This window comes from Phoxinus phoxinus, assembly GCF_949152265.1.
Source record: "Phoxinus phoxinus genome assembly, chromosome: 7".
In the NCBI taxonomy this organism is placed as follows: domain Eukaryota; kingdom Metazoa; phylum Chordata; class Actinopteri; order Cypriniformes; family Leuciscidae; genus Phoxinus; species Phoxinus phoxinus.
The window spans coordinates 39,190,033-39,197,532 of record NC_136882.1 but is presented as its reverse complement, the minus strand read 5'-3'; the positions used below and the strand labels follow the sequence as shown (position 1 = coordinate 39,197,532).

General features: G+C 37.0%; 1 protein-coding gene across 1 annotated transcript in view; it reads left to right on the top strand.

Annotated features, from left to right (window-relative positions):
• edar (ectodysplasin A receptor) overlaps positions 1-7,500 on the top strand; it is a 64,698-nt gene that overhangs the window by 48,647 nt on the left and 8,551 nt on the right. The gene's annotated exons all lie outside the window — the stretch shown is intronic.

The following is a 7,500-nucleotide window of genomic DNA, read 5'->3' as shown; positions in this document are numbered from 1 at the left end:
AGCCTTGGCACTCCCCATTCAGCCCCATTGTATTGATTTTGGTTGCAGTTCCATTAGAATTCCACTGGGGGTGATCGCGAGCGAGTGCAGACTGAATGGGAGTCAATGGGGCTATACGGCTAAATGTGTCTCTTTCACCCGATTGCCGTTGAGAAATCTCAGATTTTATTGTAGGCTTTGCAAGTTCAACATGGGTTATAGGTCGAAAGTTGAATGAACCAGTACTTATGTCCTTTCGATTTCTTACAGGTGGGGCCGTTGTTGGCCGGAACATGCTAGCATTCTGCTAATAACATATATGTGATGTGACGTCATCACATTTTTGAAAGCTTTTTTAGAGCAGATAAGTGAACTTAAAAATGCAATTTTCAGCTGAGTGTATTATCTTAGCCCCCCCTTTCGAATACAACATTTAAATTACTAGACAAAAAATTATATCCTGAGAAAAGTGGGTTTTGAGGGGTATTTTGCCATAGACTCGCTCGCGAGCGCCCCCGCATGGATAGAGACGTGTTACTGCAACCAATCCAGAACCCGGAAGTAAGCAGAGAGTGCCAATTCTCTTCCTATTAGACATTCTCTGGCTCTACGAGAACTCACACAGAGGCCATTACGGGGTTGAAACCATAGATATACATAATAAAGGCTAGATGTCTTACGGCGGAGTCTCTAACGTCATCACCGGCGGCCATCTTGTCACAGGCAAGCGTTCTGGCGGGCTCTGTGGTTCCTGATGTACGGCGATGATCCGCACGAACACAAATCCTCTTATCTCGCTGAAATCTTGACGGATTTACAAACGGTTTGGTTTCTTACAAACGTTATTAACGTGGCTATAATTATGGATGCTTGAATTGAAATATATAATATTATAATTATTCATACGTATGCAGTGTCATAACTACATCTCTGACGTTTATAACAAACCAACCCGTTTGAAAATCGGTAGAAAATTGAGCAAGTTATGGTTATTTAAAAAGTGCATGCATTAAAACACAATGAGTGAGCGAGCTGACTGTGACAAGATGGCCGCCAGGTGCGGACGTCGACCTCCATTGGCCAGCAGCGCGGACGAGACATCTAGACTTTATTATGGATATCTATGTTTGGAACAACATGAGGGAGAGTAATTACTGAGAGAATTTGTATTTCTGGGTGAACTAAGCCTTTAAAGGCGTCGAGACTGAGGGAATGTGCCAGTCTCTCCGCCACCGCAAGACGTGTTTGAGCAGCGACTCGGACTGGAAACATTACGTGTCTCACACACACGGATGAAGTCGGTGAACACAGAGAAAGCCTGAGGAGATCTTCATCTTCATCTCAGACAAACACAATCAAGCGTGTGATAATTACGCGGCGGCGCAGCCAAACACCGCCAGGAGAAAATACTTCTGCTTCAAAAACACAAATGACACCTTTATGCCTCAAACCTTTTCAGCAGACGCTGGAATTAAGAAGTAAAACTGCTTTCCTGGGGACACAATATATCGCAACACAAAAATGCAACATGTAGTGTGTATAGTTCACCCAAAATAGAAATTACTGTGTGAGAAAAATTCAAGTTTACAGACTTTTAGTGTCTGCTCTACATTAAACTACTATATATAATGTTGAATATAATGTATAATAATGCAATGGGGAATATTTGAGTCCTGATAATGCCAAATTTCTGATTATTTTAAATATCAGTGAAGAATATTCATCTAAAATAATTATATTTTCAGCTTCAGAATCATGAATATTGTTATTCTGGTGTCTCTATTGTCCTGTGCTTTGGGTTTCCAGCACCAAGTCCATCATATTCATTTACACACACAATGTAATATCAAATTTAGCATTTTAATAATCAGTAAATGTGTTCACCTTTTATCATATGTCTTGCAGTATCACAATAGATTTAATGCCATGTCAGCATTGAAAGCAATTTTCATGGCAAAAAATTAATTACAAAAATAGAAATATCATATAAATACAATAAAAAACCAAACAAACAAAAACCATAATTATCATATTATATAATTATCATATCATATTGCGATATAATTATCGCAAATCATATTATTATATATTTTTTATCTTATATGATAACCTCTTCAGGCATAATCTCACTAAATAAGTCCTTAAAGGTACAATATGTAATATTTGTGCATTAAAATATCCCAAAATCACAAGGCCAGTGTTATATATATTGTTAAGTTGATTACTTACAATATCCCAAATGTTTCCAACTATTTTTAAATCGTGAGAAAATTGTGATTTTAACCGAGGAAGCGGGGCGTGTGCGCGGCGGTGAGAGAGTCGCCAGTCGACGCGTCATATCCGCGTTAGCCTCGGTGTCCGCTCGTACTGCGCGAGTCCTGGACGAATGCAGAAGTTGTAGTTGTAGCGTCTATCAAGCAACAAACGTTAGCTTGTTTCGCGCAGGCGTTATGAACACAATTATTCTTTACCGATCGCTTCTGGTTTTGTCGACAAACACAAGTCCCGTAAACGTACGGGTCAATTTTATATATTCCAAATGTAGCGTTCGGTAATAGTTGTGTTTATGTAAGGAAAGTATTATTGTGTTATGCTTGTGTTTAGTTTATTGACATTGTTTATCACGTCTGGTGTTTATGGCCATGTAAATAAATATAGCATGTGTTATACATAAAGATTAATCCGTCTTTTGGTGAATGATGTGTGTGTTCGAATGCACTTTTACAACAATGGTTCAGAACACGTAAAACTGTGCAGCGTTATCACAACAATGAGTTCGACAAATACAGTAACATGATAACCAATTTAGTATTAAACCTTACTTTTCTTGCGGTTAATTCATTTTAATGAAATATAAGCATGTCATTAAACGCAACATTTATAAAAATAGAGCTTTACCTCATCCATGAACATGATTCACGATTCCCGTCTGATTTACATCCACGGTGGAGTTAAAAACGACAGTTCCCATCAGCCGCCGTTGTTGTTGTTTGGAATGTAGCGCCCTCTAGAGGCAGAACATATTACATATTGTACCTATAAGTGAGGTAACTTCATAAAAGTTGTACATTACTTGTATTAATTAAGTCCAGGACAATAATAAAATATGTTTACCGGCCAAAACATGTATGAAGTTGGGTCTTCACCTTTAAGCAAAAAAGCATGGGTCAAACTTGTATTGGAGGATCGCAATAATATCGTATCGTGATATGTATCGAATCGTGACACCGCTACCGAATACTAAACGCTAGTTAGACGGGCCCTGCATTACAGCGTCAGTTAATCAATGTTGGCAGATGATCTAATATATGAGTAGAGCAGCGAGTGTGTGAAGCGAGAGCCAAACCAGCGCCGGTATCCAGTGTCTGAAGACAATGACGTTCTGTGCGTCTCTGAGCCGTCTTTGTGTTCGGAGGCTCTTCCGGGGAAACTTCACTGTGATCTGGAAACAACAGGCCAGTCAGCGCATACACACTCCAAGAAGAAGAGCAAGCGTCTATCTGGCTGTGTTACTCAAAGAAACTCAGAGGACTGTCAAATAACATTAACATAATGTCTTCCTCGATCCGCTACACTAGTGGACTAAAGTGATGTTTGCTTTTAATGACCCTACAAGATTGATTTAACCATCAAAATATTATAAATATGAGGGAAGAACAAAACACAAATCTTGCACTGCAAAAATCCTTTCCTTGCGTAGTATTTTTTGTCTTGTTTCCAGTCCAAATATCTACAAATTCTTAATTTAGTAAAATGCCATATAATATTATTTCTTGTTTTCTGGGGAAATTAAGTGATTTGATGCTTAAAAACAAAAGCTAAATTATCTGCCAAAGGCATAAGAAAAATAATCTTGTTCTGTTTGAATTATGATTATTTTTTCTGACCTCATTGGCAGATAATTTAGCTTTTTTTTTTTTAAAGCAAAAACTCACTTAATTTTTTATAATTTCCCCAGAAAACAAGACTTAATATCTTATGTCATTTTACTCATCTAGTAAATGCATCTTGATTTAAGTATTTTTAGATATTTGGACTGGAAACAAAACAAAAATACTATGTACTGCAAGAAAAGCATGTTTTGCAGTGAGGTGTAGATATTTATCTGACAAAATAATTTAGGGAAAAAAGGCAAACTACAGCTACAGGTTTTATTTTACTACGCAAAAAAAAAAATTGCATTGAGAAATAAAAGGCTGAGAGGAAAAAGTTAAAATTGACTACAACATTATCAGTTATTAATATCTCGTTGGTTCTCTTGATTTTGCATGCGCTCATAATTTCTTTGTATGACAGCATAGATAAAAATGATGTCGGCACAATTTGTCATAACCTTATAAAGAGACTCAAATGCAAAGGCTAAGTTTAACGTCGGCCTGCCGTTAGCTAAATGAACATGATTGATGATGACATATACCAGCTGACCAATGTCCACTCTAGATTGTGAATTAAACCAATAACGTTACTCGTTTTCTGAACAAGCGCATCATCAATGGTTTTGTTTTGAAGGAGAAAAAAGCACAGGCCTATATCAAGTTTAAAGTTTAATTCATCTATAAAGCACATTTAAAACAGCCACAAGACTGACCAAAGTGCAGTACAAGACAACTAAACTCATATCCTAAATATACACACTTTAATACACACAAATATATAATATGAGAATATGGTGCAAAAGTTCATTTATTTCAGTAATTCAACTTAAAAGGTGAAACTAATATATTATATAGACTCATTACATGCAAAGTGAGATATTTCAAGCCTTTATTAGTTATAATTTTGATGATTATGGCTTACAGTTTATGAAAACCCCAAATCCAAAGAATATTGTGAAAAGGTTTTCATAAACTGTAAGCCAGTGATGGGTCGTTCGCGAATGAGCCGGATCTAAAAGCCGGCTCTTTTAGGTGAACGACGGGAGCTGGCTCGCAGATCTGAAGAGCCAACTCTATTTAAAAATATATAGCCTATAGAAATTAAATCATGATGTAATAAAGAAATAATGAATTATTTTAATTTTATTTAAAATAATTGACTAATTCAAAGAAACACAACAAAATAATTAGGCTATCGGCCTAAAGGCGCACACACATTCGTTTCGACTGTCTGATCAGCCTCACACTCTGTTCCTGTCAATCAAACACGCGATGTCAACCAATTATACTGCATGAGTATGAAGGTAAATGAGTAGCAAAACTCGAGAGCACGTAGATGTGAATTTGAGAACTTGTACAATACATATTTGTACTTGTATGCTCAAATTTACACTCACAGCTCTGATGTGAAAACTTGTAAAATAAAAATCTGAAGTTGAATGTTGAAATTTGTTCTCGCAGAGAATAGTCACAAACCTGTATTCTGAATTTGAAGCTGCAGACAAGTAGTCACAGATGTGTAAAATGCCATTCACAAAAATACAATGACTGACACAAACGTGTAATATATATTTGCACTTCTTCTTACATTCATATTCCCAGTACAACCTCAAATAGGCACTTGCAACTCCTCAAATCTGTCACTACAAGTTCAAATTTCGCGCCTTGACTTTTGCTACTCTTTTCGCAATATATGAGGTGCAAAACTGACTTGTGCACTTGCAACTCAGAGGCGCGCGAGAAGGGGGGGCGGGAGCGGGGGTGTTTAAAGGAGCCGTTCTATTGGCTGGCGGCTAGCCAATGAAATGGGTCTTCTATTGTACGTGATGATTTGTTTTTAGATAAACTTGATTTAATTAATGATTAATGCAGAAACCAATCGATTAGATCTCTTTTTGTTAATATTTCTTCTCCTCCATCTAAATTTGTTTGGGTTATGTTTCCCTCATTTGAGTGGGAACAATATATGTTATCGATTTGTTTTTGTTATTATGAAAATTGTATATTCATCAAACTAAATGGAGTATTTTAAAATAAGCAGCCTTTAAAATGCAGTCTGAGTCTGTAAAGTTTTTAAAAAAAATCAAAAAGCCCAGAGATCTGTATCTCTGCTAAATGAATTTAACATAGCCTATGTTTGTGATGGCCTTTAGCCTATTATTATTATTTTTAAATGTTTGTTTGTTTCTTTTTATTTAAATTATTGTTGTCTTTCAAGTTATACAAAATGTGAAAATGTGTATAAAAAATGAAAAGAAATGTGACAAGAACTTGATATTGATTTCTGTAATTTTGAAAACTCAAAAACCTTAATAAAGGTTTTTTTTTCTTCTTCATAAAAATAAGGTGGATAGATATCCCTCATTTAGCAAAAAAAAATAAAAATGCCTTTAGACTGATATTAATATAAATAAATTATATTATCAAACTCAGTAAGCACCATAGGGCCTACTAATAATCAACGACACACGTTTAATTGTACATTATGCATTTTCCTCCCAGAGAAAACCAAGAAAACGCTTAATGAGGCTTAATGACTGTATAAAAATGCTTTGTAAAAAAAAAAAAAAACCACACAATTCGTTATAATTAATAAAACAGGCAGCAGGTTTATTTGCACTGAACACAAATTTGCTTTCTTATGTCATATTCTGGGCTCGTCTGCTTTATAGTAGGCTATGCTTAATTACTTTAGTGTTGACTGAGTTTGATAATATCATTTATTTATTTAAAATCAGTCTAATGCATTAAGCCATGTTAGCGTTTCAGATAGTCCACGAGGAGGCGGGTTTCGTGACATCATCACGTACAATAGAAGACCCATTTCATTGGCTAGGCGCCAGCCAATAGAACGGCTCCTTTAAACACCCCCGCTCCCGCCATCCCCTTCTCTCGCGCCTCTGAGTTGCAAGTGCACAAGTCAGTTTTGCACCTCATACATACCAGTCAACACTCCCGTTTTCACCGGGACTCTCCCGTATTTCACACCATCTCCCGCCCCCCTCCCGTTTTGTCCTTTCTCCCGTGAAACTCCCGTAATTTGTGTTCCCAAACGTTGTTATATGAATAATCACATCAATATATTATTCCAAGGTTGCCCAGTTGTCAGATCTTGTATGAAACCCATCCTACTCGCGCAATCAACACATCATACACATTTCAACCTTTGTGAGCTCAACCTGACAACCTGCAACTCAGTAGCGCTGTTGACGTGCGCAGATCGACGCGGGAAGTTGAATAAAGCGATCACTGGTAGAAATGGGAGGAGAAGACTCCGTGGTAAATATTTCACGTAATTAACGCAGCATCCGTTTTTTTCTGTCATCCTTTGGCTGGCGTTACATTATATGATGCGCTTGTATTCTTGCAAATGCTTTTAAACCATTCACGCAAAGACAAATTGAGCGCCAGAATCGAGTTCTCTTTCGGCTTGAAGTTGACCGAACTAACACGCAATTCTGCAAAAATGTCCGTTTTGTCGAGTAGCCTATCCTCATAAGAGCAGACTGAGCACTCTTAAATGAGTTAAATAGTTTTAAATGAACATAAAGAAGAGTTGTGAGAGAATGATGCGCGTGTGAGATCCGCGTGCGTCTCTCTCTGTCAGCAGCGGCTGCTCTTAAAGACACAGTAGCCAAAAAATCTT